The 17,959-nt window shown below is 38.3% G+C and overlaps 1 long non-coding RNA gene across 1 annotated transcript in view; it reads left to right on the forward strand.

The window, feature by feature from the left end:
* LOC134510206 (uncharacterized) overlaps nt 1–17,754 on the forward strand; it is a 23,248-nt gene extending 5,494 nt beyond the window's left edge. The window contains exons 2-7 of the long non-coding RNA XR_010069537.1: nt 811–2,064; nt 2,771–2,855; nt 3,407–3,569; nt 4,917–5,032; nt 5,160–5,308; nt 13,803–17,754. This is a non-coding gene — a long non-coding RNA (uncharacterized LOC134510206). The remainder of the gene's footprint in view (nt 1–810; nt 2,065–2,770; nt 2,856–3,406; nt 3,570–4,916; nt 5,033–5,159; nt 5,309–13,802) is intronic.
* Nucleotides 17,755–17,959: the final 205 nt, after the last annotated feature.

The following is a 17,959-nucleotide window of genomic DNA, read 5'->3' on the forward strand; positions in this document are numbered from 1 at the left end:
TTAGGTTGATTAGTTATGCATATTGATATAAATTCTTTTGTAGTTTGATTTAAACTGTCCTGTACATTCGCCACATACCTACCAATACATAACTAGCTAGAAGAACTTGTGTGTTCAAGTAAGGAGTGGTCATCTTTTGACTTATACACATCTGAAGCCCTCCATGTTTTGGTTTTCTTCCTAAATTCAAGTGGTTTGATTCCATGATGCTCTTACATCAATATGAACTTCCTTAAACAATTAGAGTCAGTGGTGATGTATGCTGGAGAGACAGAAGAGGAAAATTAGTCATTGTAAATATAAATTCATTAGAAGCAAAGCATCATACATATATCGAGATGACTTCAGAAAGGTATACATTACATTTATTTCAGCTCCTTGTCTTATTACATAGATGAATGCTATGATATGTGTTTCATTTTTCATTCAGCTTTTATATAAGCAGTGAGGATCCAAACTGTCACAAATAATCATCTGTGTTCCGCTCCAATTGTTTCCTAGTGGACAATGTTGTTCCTGAAAATGCCTTAGAAATTACACTCTTGCTGAAGTTTCAGAAGTAGAATCAAACTATAGTTCATCATTATCTAAGATTAGTATATTTTAGATAACAGTCCAGACAACTCATGAAGTATCAACTGGAAATTCGTAGTGAAAAGAACGGTTAATACTCACCAGGAGTTTCTACACATTTTTTTCCTGTTTTTTTTTTTTTCAAGTTCTACTGATGGATACATGACATGTAGAATTGTCTACAGAGGTACTGCTGTTGAGGTCAGTACCAAAGTGTGTGTTTGTTATGATTCACAGGTGGAAATTCAACACAAAAGTGACGGATGATTTGCTGAGGAAGACAGACCTACTCTCAATGTGCTTGGCCAACACGGTAGAAGAGATCTCTGTTGGAATGACATGGGGTGACAGCAGCAGACATTGAAATTGGAATTCTTGCTGCACCAAGCAATGACGAAGGGATCTGTGAGACAGTGCAGCACCCCCCATATATGAACAACAGAGGAACTTTATACAGATATACGTAGTTTTCTTCCTTATTCTGTATTGTATGCCTTGTCAATAGAGAAGTTAACTAGTTAATTCTGAATGAGGGAAAGCCTACAGAAAACCAGAAGACCCTCTACGTCAGCTCCTAGAGGCATAAACATTATTTATAGCACTTCATTCTTATTTAACTGAGGGAAGTAAGTGCTAATAAATGCTCAAAATAAAGAGATTAGAAATGTGATTTAGCACAGTCAGGGATGATGGTTATTCATCAGAAATACCTATTCATTTTTTCCTATTTATTTTTCTTCATTTTTCATTGACATAGTTGCCTAAGAGACTATTTTGATATTGATAGTTCAGGGAGGAGCAAATGCATGGACTAAAGACTTTCTGCTATTTGAATTTGCTAGAGATTTTATTAAATAGCACCGTAGCTCAGGACAAGCTGATTGCATTTCACAGCCTATTTCCCCATACTCCCTAAATGCTGATTTACCAAGAATGAAATGCATGTACACATACTCTGGAGCATGTGTTAAAGCTGTGCTAAACATTTTCCATGTAACTTCCAGCTGGCAACATTTTGCCAGAAAGCCTGGTACTTAGAAATGATAAATAAATAAAACAAACAGAAACTTGTGTTGTAATAAGGACACAATGGAACAGCTGCAGGGCATGGAGTAAATTCAGCTTGACTTGATGTGGACACAGTGGCTGGATTTTACCCAAGAGATATTAGCAACATTGAGATTCCTAAGGGGAGGACTGTGGAGAGGGAAGAAGGGTTCTCATTGGGAGGTCTCTTAGCACATTTGGAAAAATAAACACAGAAACGATGAAAAATAATATTTAAGCAGCAAAATCAGCATACACTGTCCTCCTGCAGTATGTTGAAAAAACATGAACTTGTCTCGGGAAGAAAAAATAATGAACAGAGCTTTGTTTTGGTTTGTTTTGTTTGGAGGGAGAATGGGAAGAAGATGGAGGGGGGCTGGAGCCTGGGAAGGCAAACTGTATGACAACAACAGCCACCAAGTGAAGGAAAGAGAAACAGTGACGGTAAGGAAAGAAAGAGCAAAGAGGGTGTATCAAGTGTGCTTCTAAAGGGTGCTACTCATTAAAAGAAAAGAAAACCCCTCCAAACTTCTTTAATTATATTTGTAAGGGCAAAAGTAACACATAGCACAAATGCTTCTGTCATGAAAACATTTTCAGTTCAAGCAACAAGAGCAGTTCCTCAGCATCAGTAGTGGTAACTACAAGTGCGATAGCAAAAGCTACAGTAGGTGGAACATTTATGTCTGTTTTTCTTTACCTTTCACGAGTGGTGTCTCTTACTTCTACTTATAGCAGTGTACATTGATTGTCCTTTACTGAACACGTTACAGTAATAGCCCACTGAGACTTGTATTATTGCTGCCGTCTTGTTTTTGAAGGGCAAATCCTGGCTTTCTTTCTCATACAAGGTATTGATATATATGAACACCTTGATATACATTCATGCTTATAGCTTTAGGCTCCCACATTTGGAAACAACGACCTTAGAACTGCGTAAGGACAAGTGGCAGTCGTGACACTGGAAACCAGGGATCAAACTTATAAACAATATGTATCAAGTGGGTAAATTAGATTCCTGTACGTTGAGTTCCTGCTACTCAACTGCTAGGCAGAACTTTTTGAGTTGGTAATGGTAGTAGTTTAAGAAAAAGTAAAATGGGGTCACATTAATCTTTACTCTCTTATGTTTTCACTCAAATGCATAAAGGAGGCGAAGCAAGAATTTCCGACATAACCACCACTCTGACTTTGGCTTGACTGGGTTGTCATGATCAAATGACTTCGCTTGCCTGGTATGTGCTCCTCTGCTTTTTACATCCTTGATATCCCAGTTTATACACGTGCACATGCTGACTTCCTCCAGGACACCACAACCCTTCCTGATAATTGCACTGCTAAAGCTACCTGCTGTGTTAAAGGTCAGCAGAAGGGCTTTAGCGGTGAAGTGGCACTTGCCTATCAAAATGCAAAATACTGGGGTGAAAGAAGTAAAACTCAACTATTATACGTTACAAAACTCGAGACATTCAAAGTCAAGTATATCTTTCTCATGTTCCAATACCCAGAAAAGAATGTCACAGCATGACTCCATCCTTGTGACGGAGACTGAAAGAAGAATGAAAAATAATGCAAAGTTATCTCCTTCTTGTTAAAAACTATTGTAATCTTGTGTTCTTCCTCTGTTATTGCACTGAAATAAAGACATTTTAATCCCAGGGTACAACTGAGAGAAGCCCTGATCTAAAAATTGCAAAACCTTCCCATCCAGTATTTTAGAACTCAGAGTACTTGTCACCTATGAATATTCATACAGACCACTAAAAGAATTATATTCCGTCTGCAGTTACAGGCAGGAAACGAACACGGTAAATTCTAAAGAGACAGCAGTATTTTATGGAACACTTGTGAAATATTAAGGGCATCCGCAACAAAATTCTTGTAGGAAAATTGTTCAGGAGAGACACATGGAACAGTGATAACACCGTCATGGAACACATCTTTTAGAGGTAAACAAAATACAGGAATTCATTTGAAGTCTTAGAAAAGTTGGATTTCTTCAAGGTAACCTGATAATGTGTGTGTTTCTCTTACATGCTGGTCAGGTAAGACATTGAATGCGAAAGTCTTATATAAACTTTGTAAAAGAAACTAGGAGACCTGGCTAAACATCATTTTTATCTTAATGGAAGACAAGTTTTTATCTGAAGAAGGAATTTACCTCCTGAAATCCTGACCTAGGGTTTATATTTAAAAATGCAAAATATTTTAAACTTGTATGTGTCCCTTCCTTTACAATTAAGTAAACTGCCGAATTCCTTGACAGTAAAATAATAAATGTTGAAGAAGTTTATTTTCTGTCACTTTCTGACAAGTCAGCACTTAAATACGAAATGGCCTAATCTCACCCTAGCAAGAAATGGACTTGTTCCAGCGGCAGATACACTAACCCGAGCAGATACTGAGCAAGTTGGTTGGTGTGGAGAGCTGACTTTCATCTCAAGTGGGAAACTTCTTGTGTTCACAGTATTCCCTGTAGAAATGAAAGTGGTCTTTTACGAGTTCTTCCGTTAATAAACATCTTAAAAATAGAGGCAAGGTAGTGTTGAGGCCTCTAAAACCAGAGGCTGATGGTAGCTTAGCTGAGCTACTGGCATGCTCCTTCTCCCTCACCTCTCTTCCTACTTTTCCTTCTTTCCCCCCTGCTCTAGGCAAGACAGTTTGCTATCCCTTGCAGCAGCTCTCATGCTGCACTGGGCTTTTTTTTTTGTTTTTTTTTCCTTCTCATTAACACATCAGAAAGCCACTCAGCTGACCTGATGGCTTTGCTTCTGCCATTTTAGGGAATTAAAGTTGCCTACAGTGGAGTCTGGCAGGCTCCTAATCCTGAGTAGAGTTTTGTGAAGACCATGTCATTTGAATATGCAGTTGTTGGTAGGAGGCAGGAGCTTTGTTTTCTGGCAATGCACAGATGTTAACTCATCTCTCTGCCTCTCATGGAACTGTATTCCGAGACTGGAGCTCTTTTCAAAATTGATGGGGTTTTTTCAGGCATGAAGAATCAAATTTTGTAACAAAAATACTTATTGGTATGCTGGTCATGTGTGACTGGACAAGGCAGACCAAATTGTCAGAAAAATAGGCTCTTTCTAAAAATCCTTATGAAAAGAGATTTCTGAAGTGGAAGTGATGAAAAATATTTAGTGTTCTCAAATAAAATTTACCATTTAAAACTTTCCTCTCTCCAGAATGAGAAAAAAAACAAAAACAAAAACAAAAACAAAAACAAAAACAAAAACAAAAACAAAAAGGGGAAGAATTGTTTAATGTGACTCCAAACTTTCCTTTTGTTTCAGATGTTTTCACATGTAAACAGGCAAAGGAAACTGTAGAGTCTCAGTGCTTCAGCTCTGACCTCTGCCAATGGACCACTACACCTGTGTCTCCTCTACATACCCTTGCAGTCTATGAGGTAAGGGGGCTGGAGCACTCTCAGGCTCTTTGGTTGACAATGTTCCACTTTGTATGCATAATGCTCTATTCTTTCATTGACTAAATGAAATCAGTAGCTACTGTGATGTCATTTGTCCCTTCTCCAGGCCAGTTCCATTCACTTCATACAACCTCTTTGAGGGGTAGCTAGACCATCGTCAGTGTAGCTGTTTGCCTGCTTAGCTGAGTCTACAATCAGAACCGGTGAGTTTTCTAGACTTCTGCAGCTGGAGGACGCAGCTCACCCTCCTCCCAGGTAAATGTCTTAATCTTTAGAACAAACTTTAAAATATTCCACAGAGATAAAAATAGCTGCAAAAGAAGAAATGTCATAAGCTTGATGCTTCACCCAGACAGTCCAGGTGTCTTGGAAGAAACTCTTCTTGGGAGTTTTGTGGGTGAGCTGAAGTGTGAGAAGAAATATTTTTGGTGCTCTCACTGAGAGTGACAGTTTCCATTTCTGAAATTATATATGTAGACCTTTACCTTTGCTTTCAGTCCCTGCTACTTGTTATATTTGATAGTTTATTGTATTTCAGTACGTTTTCCATCTTCTGCATGGGTCTCATTTCCACAGAACAGCTTCAATTTAAGGAATTTTATTTCCATCCTTCACCTGAAGATCTGCAATTGCCAAAGGAATGCCTCTGATTATTTGCCCCAATCTTTCCTAAAAGTATCCATGCTGAGGTTGCTTTTATGTTAGTGCCTGCCAGATCCTGTACCCAGGACCTCACTTCCCCTGGGACACCAGACCTGAAGGTATTCAAAAAGAGCAAAATTTACTTTTTGGAAGCTTATGAATGCTTTAGTCCACATCAGACAAATATGTCTTCATGCACCAGGTGCTGAGAATCATATCCTGTCTTCAGTTAAACCCCTGAAAACTCATTAAAATCAATGGAGATGCACAGATAGAAGTGAGAGAGTAGTATTTAGCTCAGAAATGCTGGGCTCTCAACTGTAAGTTTAATAATGTATTGATAGAGTCATCCCGTGTTCCAAAGCATGCCAACGCTTACTATAACATGTTGTGATTCTGCTGCGCTTTCAGAAAAGGTGGGTCGTGTGTTTAAAAATGACATTTGCTTTACCATTCTGCATAAATTGTGGATAATGTTTTAATAAATGGTATTTTTAAAAAGAAATATATTATTTGATAAAATTATTACTCAAACTGAATTCCATCAAATTGTCACAGTTGTTATGTGCTTAAAAAGCTTCTGCTTCTCTATTATTAAGTGGTAAAAGATTATAATTTGATAAAAATGGATACTAAAATGACTGATTTTAAAAAGTACGTTTCAATAAAATTCAGCATAAAAATTCAAAGCAAAATGTAAAAAAAAAGATTTTCTTTATTATTTTAAATCTACACATTTTAAAATATTTCCGCGAACAAATGAGTGTTGTAATAGAAGGTACATCACATGTACCACATAATCGTCAGTTTCCAGCACTCTCATTCACTTACACGATGATTCATCAGTCCATGCTTATACACCATATGCTTCTTTAAAAGATATAGCATTTACACTGTAAACATTAATATAAGTGAAAAGGAGGTTGCGGTAGTGGAAGGTAAGACCTAGTACTTGCAAACCCTTTTAGTCAAGGGCTTTCGTTTTGGGGACATATGTAGCTCTATGCCTTGAAGAGATTTTTTGCAGCCATAGTTGCATAACTGTGCTTTTCTAACATGACTAGTAAATATATTACAGCTGATTTTTCCTGGGCGCAAACGTAACTATAATGACCACTCTTTTTTTAACTCGTAGTAAGATGAATGAAAACTGCGGGAAGCTTGTTTTTTTCATGTTCAGTTTAAAATAAAATCAAACCATAAGCAACTACGGATCAGGCGTTCAAAAGAGAATGTTTTGAAAACTAGAATATAAAAAGCTTTGAAGGAGTTTAAAAATGAAGGACCTGAACTGCCAGTGAAAGAAAAGTTTGTTTACTTATTAAATCGGCAATATTGTCAATTAAATAGGAAATAGAATTGAAGTAAATAAGTAAATTACAGAAAAGAAGAAGCAAAAAGAACAGCCTACAAAAGGCCCATAGAATATCAAAGATAGTAATAATTTCTTGAATATTTGGTAAACTAACAAAAAACAAGAGTAAAGCTATAAAAAGCTAGACTCTGCATATTTAGATTTGTCCCTAGGAAGGTAAAATTGCTTCTATTAAACAAACAAACAAACAAAAAACAGAACAAAAAGAAGAAGGTGGGCATTGGTCTGAGCCTGGGATGTCAGTTCTTTTGCCAGGTATCGTTCACTGCATCCCGGACAGGATTAATGCCTCAGAGGATCCCTTTGTGCTCCTACTTGGAGTTTGTTGCTCTTGCAAGAGGTCGTGTGAGAGCTTCAGTGTGCTAGTTATAGTGGGAGCTTGAATAAGATGGATCCTGCTACAAAACAAGATACCAGCAGTAACTGCTTAGAGGAGTGAATTATTGTAACTGGGTCTGCTGCCTCACCACTACAATGCTCCGGCGCTAGCATCACAGAAACCTGCCACGCTTCTTTCTTCACCCCACGAGTGAGCTGACCACACCAGATTCCAGTCAAAAGCAACGTTTAACTCAAAGTACATATTTTTGTGCTTTAACAGGACCCAAATAAGAGATAAATTTCAAGCTGCGTTTCAGACTAAAACTACAGCGGAGTCCTAACAGTGCAGTCTTGGGGGTATTGAGCCTGTAGATAATAAATAAAAATGAAGAATACCATTGCAATACATTCTAAAAGGAGCTGATCTTCAGCTGTGTGAAGAACAGTAGATTTAAATTTTCTAATGGAATAGGCAGCCTGAGGTCTGGTTCTAATCTTACAACATGCCAATAGGTCGGGTTCCATCACTGGAAACCAAGCTTGAGATCACGAGTACAAACATCAGATGAAGAGACATGTCAAAGTGTACGGCTCAGCCTCTAGGAAGCTGAAAAATGTTCTAGAAGGTCAGCGTGTGGAGTGCAACATTTTGTTGCCCACGGCGTGCAGGCTGGTACCCATAGGAGGACTTTCCGCAGGTTATCATTTCCAGCACAACACATTAACCATCTCATTCTGGTGACATCGCAGGAGGCTGAGTGAAAAAGCACGAAAGTGCCATTCCTCTCTTGTTAGGGAAATTATCTGTTGCTTTCCAAGGGTAAAATGAGATTGACTAGGGTGGGGTGGGTGGGGGAGTGGTCAGCTGAGCATTTCATCACAGTGTAAGATAAAATCCTATTCTAGAATGGGCAACTACACGTTTGGTGCCCCTGGAGTCTTATTTGAGCTGTTTAAATGATTTATTTTTCTCTTCACTCCCTAAATGAAAAATTGCATTTTAGAATTTCCAAACGACCTGGACTATAAAGTCCTTGGAAAAAAAATCAAACACTCCATTGCCCTCAGATTTGTCTGACATTTATTGAATTTATTTAAAAAAAATAAGTACTTAATTTACCTGAATTTTGTCTCTTTTAGAAAAAAGCTGAAACAAAAATTCAAAATGAAAATTTAGAAGACTATGTTTTGGGAATAGTAAAATTAGTTTAAATGTATCTGAGTTTTTTCTTTCTTTCCTCCCCCAGAACTACTTACCAAATTTCTCTCAAATTCGTAAATCTTGAGTAGCTTTTTTAAAGTAATTTATTATTTTTGCGCATCTCTGCATGTGACGTTGTCAGTTATGGATGATAAAAAGACCAGATTTGTACTTGTAGAGTAGACGCCCATCTCTTTTCCTCTTTTTTTCTTTTAGTAATTTTTCCAATTGTTTGTGCTGTATCATTCACTTTTCTCCCATCTACCTGACAATTCCAGTCAGATTCTGATGCTGACTAGCTATTGTTAATATTATTTCTTTTTGTTCTTGGTAAGTTGATGTTGAGGTAATTTCTGCACTACTTTTATTAAATATATTCTCTAGATTGTATCACTGGAGTTCACCAAGTTCCCCTAAAATGTTATCATCTGCACAGAAAAACCTCTAACACCTTAGCACAACCTAAAGGCTAAAGATGAAGTTTTGACCTTAAAAAATGGTGTCTCTTTTTGGCTAAGGACAGTACTTTACCGTAAAGGAGTTCTTGCTTGTTAATACAAACACAGGTCTGGTTTTACGGTAGTATTTATTTATGACTTTTTTACATCAAGGCTCTCTAAACTTCGCCTGTAATATACTCTGTCGCAGTTTCACATAAAACCGTCTACCAGAAGGGATTGACATTAGTTATGTGAGAGAGTAGCAGCAGCTCTTTAGACATATAACTACTGTGCCATTTTGATGTAATTCAGTTTAAATTTCAAACATTTCTATTTAACATAATCAAGTGGTATGAAATCTTCTTTTAAAATGGCAAGTATACAGTACTAGCTCAATTGGCACTTAGCAACGGTCCTTTTACAATATGCACAATAGCTTCCAGCAGGGAGTTTTTTAAGGACCATCCTTTGAGAGCACAAACTCACACACGTACAATCAGGAGACATCAAGGTTCTATCTCCAGCTCCCCTTGAGATGTTATTTAGCTAATGCACAAATGTTACAGCTAAGCTGTTAGCCTGAAAAATAGAACAAGCAGTTGTGTGCAGGTACACATCTTTTCTTTCTTCATTCCAGCATATCTTCATATTATAATTTCACATACAGCATCACCGAGAAAGACGTAGTATGCGATTTTTACTCAATAGGTGGATTTCCACATTTAAATGCACTGCTGCAGTCAAGTGCCCCTTCTTGAATACTGTATTATATAGTGGCAAAGCACCGTTGAGTGGGTATACAGCTGCAGTCATTACTGGATATTCTCTGGTTAAAGTATTGCTGGAAAGATATAACTCTATCACAGGCTGCCATCACCAGTAAATACTGCTGTGAGCATAGCTGTTTTATATCCAATGAAAAGAAAAGATCTGGCCCTGCAGCTAGCTTTCCTCGAGAGAGTCAAATCCTGGCAAACAAGCCCCTTGTCTCAACTGCAAACCTCCCATACTTATTGGTTGTCTTCCAAAAACTGTGCTGAACCATATAATAAGTTCAAATTTCATTAAGCCCGGGAGCAGAGGGAGTTTCTAGCATGCTGCTAAAATCATAGCATAATGTTCTGAACCGGATGATTGCATTATAATCTCATTCCAGTTGGGATCTTCTTTTCCTAATAGAAGGCTTTTAAATCCAAGATAGGAAAGTAAGAGGGACTCCAACACTGAAGTCGGCAATGTTGTTACTAAGTACGTTGCTCAGAGGCTGTGCACACGGAAAGAGATGATGACATTGATATTACTGTAGAAATGCTGCCTTGGGTGTAAGGCTTCGGTATTGGCTTTAATTCTGCTCATATGGAAAGCTGCAACAGCAACACGGTAACACCATGGTGACAGCCAGGAGGACTACCCCTGCCTGATGATAAATATATATATATATTTTTTTTAATTAATAAGAAATATAACCCTTTAGTAAGAAGCCTTGACGACAGACTGATGGACAGATGGTTCAACTTATTTTCTTCCAGTCAAATGTTTTTTAACACACGCACCTCAGGGTAAAGTACAGTAGAAGAAAGAAAGAGAAAATGGGCATGTATTTTTAGACAGTATAAACATATGTAAGGGGAGAATATTGTTGTACACTTGGAACAACAAATTAGCAGTGTAATGGACTCCTTAAAAAGGTGCTCTTTGCTATTGCCTAACCATGAAATCCATGGAAAAGACTGGAAATTCATGAAGGCGGAAATAAATTCTGTTTTATTTTTTACTATTTTTTAATTCATAAAATAATGAATTAATGAAAAGAACTTGTGAAATCGGATTTTTACTGTTCGATTGGAGGGGAAAGAAAAAGAATTTTTCCAGTCAAAACATTTGCTTAGACATGTTCTAATTGCAGTGTTTTGATTTGTTCATTTTGAAATGACATTTCAAACTGAAATATACTTTTGTTTAATAAAGCAAACTTCAAAAATTTACTAAACAGAACTGAGTATTTTCGGTTTAGATTTAATTTTGTATTTTTTTTAAACCTGCAGAAGCCATTGAAACTAATGTTGTTTCAGTTTGGGATCAAAGTAATACATTTTCGCTCAATTTTTCAGTTCAGACAGTGAATCAAAGGATCAGTGATGTGCCCATCTCCAACTATAAGTACTATTATAGGCTTCAGTTGGATTAGGATCCTCTCCTTAATTGTGTCTATTAAAAATGCCTGTGCTCTAAATCTGCAGGATTTGCCTGCTGAATAACAAGGCAGAACACCTTTTTTTTTTTTTTTTAATTCTACTGGCAAACTACCAGACACTCAAGGGATGGGTGATCGTCTGAAATATTTCAGGTTGACCCATTCTGACTATTCCGGCACAGGAACAGCGAATGTTAGAGACAATTTTTTTGTACGGCCATCTTGAGGTCCCCAGCAAAACTTGCTCTTCTTGACTCCCAGGCTCTGGTTTGAAGTATAGTGCTGGACTTCAAAGCCAACATGTTAGGTCCCCCGAGTCAGATGGTTTATTTATTTATCTATTTATTTATTTAACAGCTTGATGATGAGACTCCACAGTGACTCATGAGAAATTTTGATGGTTGATCGTGGCTCACTGGCCACACCAGTTTGGGAGCGGTTGTCTCTCCCCACAGATGTCATCTACGCAGGCACAGCAAAAAGCAAGGCTGACATGCTGCAGTGCAAGAGTAGAACGTAAATTTTAAACTTCTGTTAAGTGTTTTCTTTTGACCCCTCTGGTTGCCTAGGTAAAGTGGAACTGGTAAAGTCTGCTGGAGAATTCACTTGCCCCAAGGTCCAATATTTGATTTTCATTGTTTGTCTTTGGGGTGTTTTAAAGCACTTTTTTTGCTTCAAAATCCAAAGTGCAGCAGTCTACAAAAATTGGTGACAAGTAGCAGATTGTCCTCTTTTTTTTTTTTTAAACAGAATTATTTTATAATTACAAACAGTTAAATAATCTATCACTAGCTCCAAACTAACTCTTGGCTATTCCACATCTAGAAAAGGCCTAACTAATTTTAAACTATTAAAAAAAAACATCTGGGCAGACAAACCTGCTTGCCAAGTTTTAGGTGGATAGGATCCAGAGTGGCTGAGATATTAAATGTGAAAACTCAGTTCTTACAGTTGAAATGCCAAACTACAACATCAGGACCCTGATGCTATAACTTTTAAGAGAGCTAAGTGGTGTAATACTGTGCATAATTATTTCACTCATGAGCAAAAAGGCCTATTACTCATAAGCAGAACTTTAAGTAAGTTATAAGGGCTATTTCTTTAGAAACATATGCCAATCATACGACCAAACAAGATTGTGCTTTGCAGTTATATGTCACCATTTCTTGGACTTGCTGCCTAATGTAATATCGACAGATTCTGAAAATCCCTTGGTTATGGCCTCAAGAGATGCTTAGCAAATTTATTTACATTAAATCCATCAGGGCAACAAAGGCTAAATAAAAGTTATCTTACCACATGTTTTTTTTTTTCTTTATTTCTCTCTTTATCTTGATTATATGCAGCACAGTACCTGGCAGAGTACCAAGGGCTAAAACTCAGCTTTCTCTGATGTTAGTGTACTAGCAGCTTAAACAGCAGTTTTCCTGCCAATTTAAACTTTTACTTTTTAATGAAGAATTTAAACCAGAAAAGTTAAGCATTCCTTGGGTTTGCTCTTTAGTAGGAAGTAAGTTTGAATTGGCACTGTGATTGTTAAAGCTCTTCTTTAAAATCTTACTGAACCAAAACTAGAAATTCTGTTTAAATCCTTGTAGTTGCCTAAGAACATAAAATACGAAAAGAGCAATAAACAAAATAAAAAAACCTCAACAAATATATTTTACAGCTTGGATTTTGGAGAAACAAGCTCCTCTTTCATTTCTTATTTATTAATTTTAAGTAAAATCATTCAGGCCTAACTCATAAGAGAAATTCCCCTTTTGAGGGTGACCTCAAATCTCTCTCAAAATATACAGAAACATAAAATATACACAGAACATTTTATTCCTATACCTGCGCCATCACAGGAAGATTATTTCCAGTCTCTGAAATAACATTGCAGACTTCTGGGGGTTTCTGTATATTTTATGTTGAGGAGCTCCAGAAGCTTTCCTTGGTTGTGACCCAGTTTACCATTCTCTGAAGGGGAAGGCGAGGCACAAGAGACTTCGTGGTGCCATGGAACAACATGGAAAGAAACTTGTCTTCCTTCACCTCTCCTTCCCTATATATTCCTCATTTTCTGTTGGTGGTTTAGGGCCAAATGACCAAAACAGTCTGTGGGACAGGACTATCATGGACAGTTGCGATCTTGCAGCTGCTGTCCTGAGCTGCTGACAGTTGCGTGACTAATTCTGAGGCCCTTACAAAAGCTGTAGCGTTATCTGGCCATGGATCACATATGGTGTGGCCTACTGCAAATGAGACAGCCACCTACTGTCCTAGCTAGGGAACAGCTTGGTCCAGCTATTAAGGCAAGAGGAGATGCCCGAGGCAGTGCTTATCTTGAATACCTGGGGAATTGTCATATTCTGGACAACGGCAGGTTTCCAGAAGCTGAGGTGCCTTGCCTCCAACAGGAGTTAGATGCTATAATATCTTCAAAATATGGGCTATTGCAGCTATTCAGAGCTTAAATTTAAACACATGCTTACATACTTAACCGGCCTTGATGGTATTAGTCATATTGCCTAAGAACGAGCTTATCTTCAAAGGCACTGAACTTTTATAGCTCTCATTTCTTTGTGTTACAGGTGCTCTGCATTTTAGAGAAGGCGGCATACTTGCTTAACTGTTTATTCCCCTTCCATCAGATGATGAGCTGGAGATACGGTGACACTGAAGTCACGTCTGCAAAGTCTGCAAAGTGTTTGGAGATCTTTAGGAGCAAGGTTGAAGAAAACCAAGAAATATTATTAAATTATGTTTACTTTCCCAGAATTTATGAAACGTTTTTTGATTTTTTGATCTGCTGGTGAAGATTTAATTGTGTTGTCAGTGATCCCACGCACCTTTTTGTGGGGAGACATGCAGTTCAGGAAAAAGCAAAAAGAGAAAATCACTGGAGCTGCAACATAACTGCAGCAGCATCTGCACTAACATAGACCATCATGCACACATCCCTTGAGCTTAGTCCTCATTGGGACCATGGCTCATAATTAACAACTATCAGCTGCTGTGATTACCATATATTTTGAATTACAACTGTATTCAGGCTGATTTTCAGATTCCGTGTTATAAGATACTTCCTGTGTTGCAATGACTGTTTGGACAGGCTTTCAGAAACCCAGTGCTGTATATCACTAGGTACACTTCCTTAGGTTCCAAGAAGACAGAGAGAAGCACTCAAGCTTCACGAGATAGATAGGAAGTGACTTAGCTGGACTGAATAGGAGTTTTGACACCCTAGAAAACATAACGAATCACCTGGAGAGGTGCTGGAGAATTTGGCTCAAATTGTTTCTTTGAAGAAAGTATAAATAAGGTTTACACAGTGTACCTTCTCTAAACAGTTAGGACGCCTCCTCCCTTCAGGTTCACCATGCTGTCAGGAGCACAAAGGGGTGTTCTTTTTCACGAATGGGCATTAAGCATAATCAGGACTCTTGAGAATGAGTCTGAAGGCTCCAAACGATGATGATACCCTTGCAGAACATAGGTCTGTATATAGATCCCCGAAGTCTATATGTATATCCCTGTGTATAGATACATGAATATACAACCAGACGCCATCAGACGTCTGTTCTATTTTGGTCAAAAAGGGACTTTCCTGCAAAAAATATGCAGAAACGTGTAGCTACTCCTCAAAAAACTGCTTCTCTGCTTAAGTCCTACCTTGAAATTTCTCTTTATCTGTGGCTGAATAGAGCACAAGGTTGGTCATTCAATGTGGACTATGAACTCAGTGCTCAAAACCAAGACAAACAATTGCAGGAATTGGATGAAATATTTGCCGAAGCATTTTTGTCAGCCAAACCCAGGTAATATACATTACAGATTTACACCACAAGGGAATAACCATTGTGTACTTCAGATCACCACAGAAAAAGAAAAAATGTAATAAGAATGTTTCTATACTAAAGCGAGTTCATTGCTGTGTGATTTTCTAACCAAAATGACATCCACAAACTTCCAAGACAAGCATGTCTCCAAAAATGTCTTTTCTCCTGAAATCTTTATGTGCATCTAGCATTTCTCTAAAGTCTGGTGCTGAAAGACAAAGAGAACCCAGCTGTCATTTGAGGGTTCATCCCCCTCATCTACATCCTTTCTCCTCATGACCTGCATTGACAGCCTTGGTTAACTTGGCTGATGCTTCCTTAATCCATGGGAAACCTAAACTTGGCCAGCATTTTGCTCAGTGTGGTTTGTTCCCTTTTCCTTTTCCATGAAGCCTCAACTTTCCTGGCTGACATTAAATAAGTCGTAGGAGCCTGTGTTAGTCCCTCACAAATCTGCGTGGGAGGGAAGAGAAGGGACAAGAAGGCAGCGGTAAACCAGCCACAAATGCTGTTGTCCGTGGCTATAGATCCACGGAGCAGGTGGCTTATGCAATGGATGCCTTTGTGTTTCCCCATGCAGATGATTTGGTAGCACAGGACCAAACGCTGAGTGCAGACACATGGCTCCAGAGACATTTGCTCAATTTATGGGGTGAGGGAAAAAAGCAGAATATATATTTCAGAACATATTAGATATTTCTGAAATACTTGATGGTACATATACTGTGTGTTTAGCACATGCATTATGCCTCAAAGTATTCATGCATGGATATTTACTTTTATTATTTATAGACCAGTTACCACACCAAGCCCACTTCCAGGCATCAAGAATAAACCTGTATTTCACAGTTATTTTTATAACTGGCAGTAAATCTTGTAGATGGTGTGAGTACTGTGAAAGTTATCTGACCTTGAGCAAGAAGAAAACCCCACAGGAAGACTTCTATCTCAGAAAGCATCAAGGTGTGCCTGAAAATGGTTGCTTATTTGCAGAGAGAGACAGTTTGGATCTACCCTCAGTTCATTGTTAAAATGAAAGAACATGCACACTTAACCCAAATATCTCAAAGCCAAAAGTACTTTCTTTCACAGTGGATTGAGCAAGGTGTGGGGCCGGCAGTTTTTGGAAAAGGCTTCATCGCGGTTCTCCAAGAAATGTACACATCAGCGTTAAACAGCCACATCCGACTACAAGACCAACATCAGGAAGAACACCAGTACTGTATTCTGCAGCTTGCACCACACCATACGCTTGCACTGCCCAAAAAGGTTCCACATAGCTGTCTTTCCCGGTGCCAATGATGCTTTAAGGAGCCAGAAGACTCTGTCAGTAAAAAAGAAGCCAGTTAGGAGCACCAGAGACTAACAAATGTTAAAGTTGGGAGAAACCACCACAATCATCTATGATATTCAGCCCACACAAAACAAGGAATTTTCCCAAGGCTATCTGTATGGTGTCAATGTATAATTGCAAAAACCAGAGTGACATCAATATTCTTCAAGTAATTAGCACCTGGAATGATACCTCTCTACAGTAGTCAGAGGCTGTGCCTGAACAGTTATGTATAATAGGCCTTTCTTGGCCCTCTGAAGGCAAAGTGGATGTCATGTCCCTGTGCCTGAATCTTCTTCCTCCCAAAACAGGGTGCCCACATGGCATGTGGCAGATATTGCTCCTGAAAGACAACTCCCTGAACCTGTGCATTGTCTGAGGGTGATGGTGGGCCACAGACTGTGTGAGCAGCCTGGCCAGTAATGGCAAGCACTCTGACCTATTCAGCAGCCTTTACAAGCATGAGTGAGTACAATGAGATAGACTATATTGTATTAGACACACAGCAGAACAAATACTTTTTGACAAACTCTGAAGTTTGGCTTTTTTATAGGAACAGTCTGAGCATAAATGGTAGTTTTGGACAAATGATGTCCAGGCTATAGATTATGCAAGGAAAACTCTAAAGCCTGAATGAATGTCTTGGTTTCAACTCCCATCGTGTTATCTTGGGATAGTGACTTGTACGGTTCAACAGAAACCTATGTGTGTGTGTATAGATATATATATATGTATATGTACGGAATGCTTATTCGGGTACAGTGTTAAAATCACTGATTTCTAGGTAATATCTGCTGTGAGGCAAATTCATGCTAATCATGTAGTAGTCTACTGGCTCTGCCAGTACTGGTCAGAGCTAGGTTAAAAGAAAATACCAGATTGGGCAAAAAAGGCAAATATTAAAGGAATTCTCTACTGATCTCTGCTGTAGTTGGAGTATACTAAGGCTCTAGAGGGTTACTTTGGCTGCCTGTGGGAAGTTGAGTACAAAGTGCTACACCCTATCTTGAAAGGGTGGTCTTCTATTTTTCTATCAAAAAAGTTCTAGCTTTGAGAATATAAGAACACAAATTTTGCCACGCATAAGAATAAATCGTAATCCAGGATTTCTCCTCCAAAAATAAGTAGACAGGGACTTATGAAAAAACGTCCAGGAGCAGGGAATGGACAGAGTGATAATGGTTTTGGAACCTTTTCTTTGTCATGTAACTCATGGTTGGGGGATAACCTGAGCAGGAGGCAGTAGGTACATCATTATGGTTAATGGACCCCATGGTTCTTCATGTCAAGAATCTATTAGACTTTTGTATGTGTTTATTAGAGTTTTTACCTTCACAATATCCTGTGGCAATGAGTTCCTTTATTTAATTATGCACTAAATAAAAGAGCATTTCTTTTGGTCTTTTAAATCTCTGCTTGATCACTTCTTATGATACAAATCATGGTTATCAATTGTTCTGTATTCCATTTCACCATGCCATTTATGACAGAGTACCCTGTTCCTCTGCAATCTCTCTTTTCCTGCTCTGGCCCATCTCTCTTACATGAAATGCTTCCATACATACGGTCACCATTG

The sequence above is a fragment of the Chroicocephalus ridibundus genome, chromosome 1, assembly GCF_963924245.1.
Source record: "Chroicocephalus ridibundus chromosome 1, bChrRid1.1, whole genome shotgun sequence".
NCBI classification, from domain to species: Eukaryota; Metazoa; Chordata; class Aves; order Charadriiformes; family Laridae; genus Chroicocephalus; species Chroicocephalus ridibundus.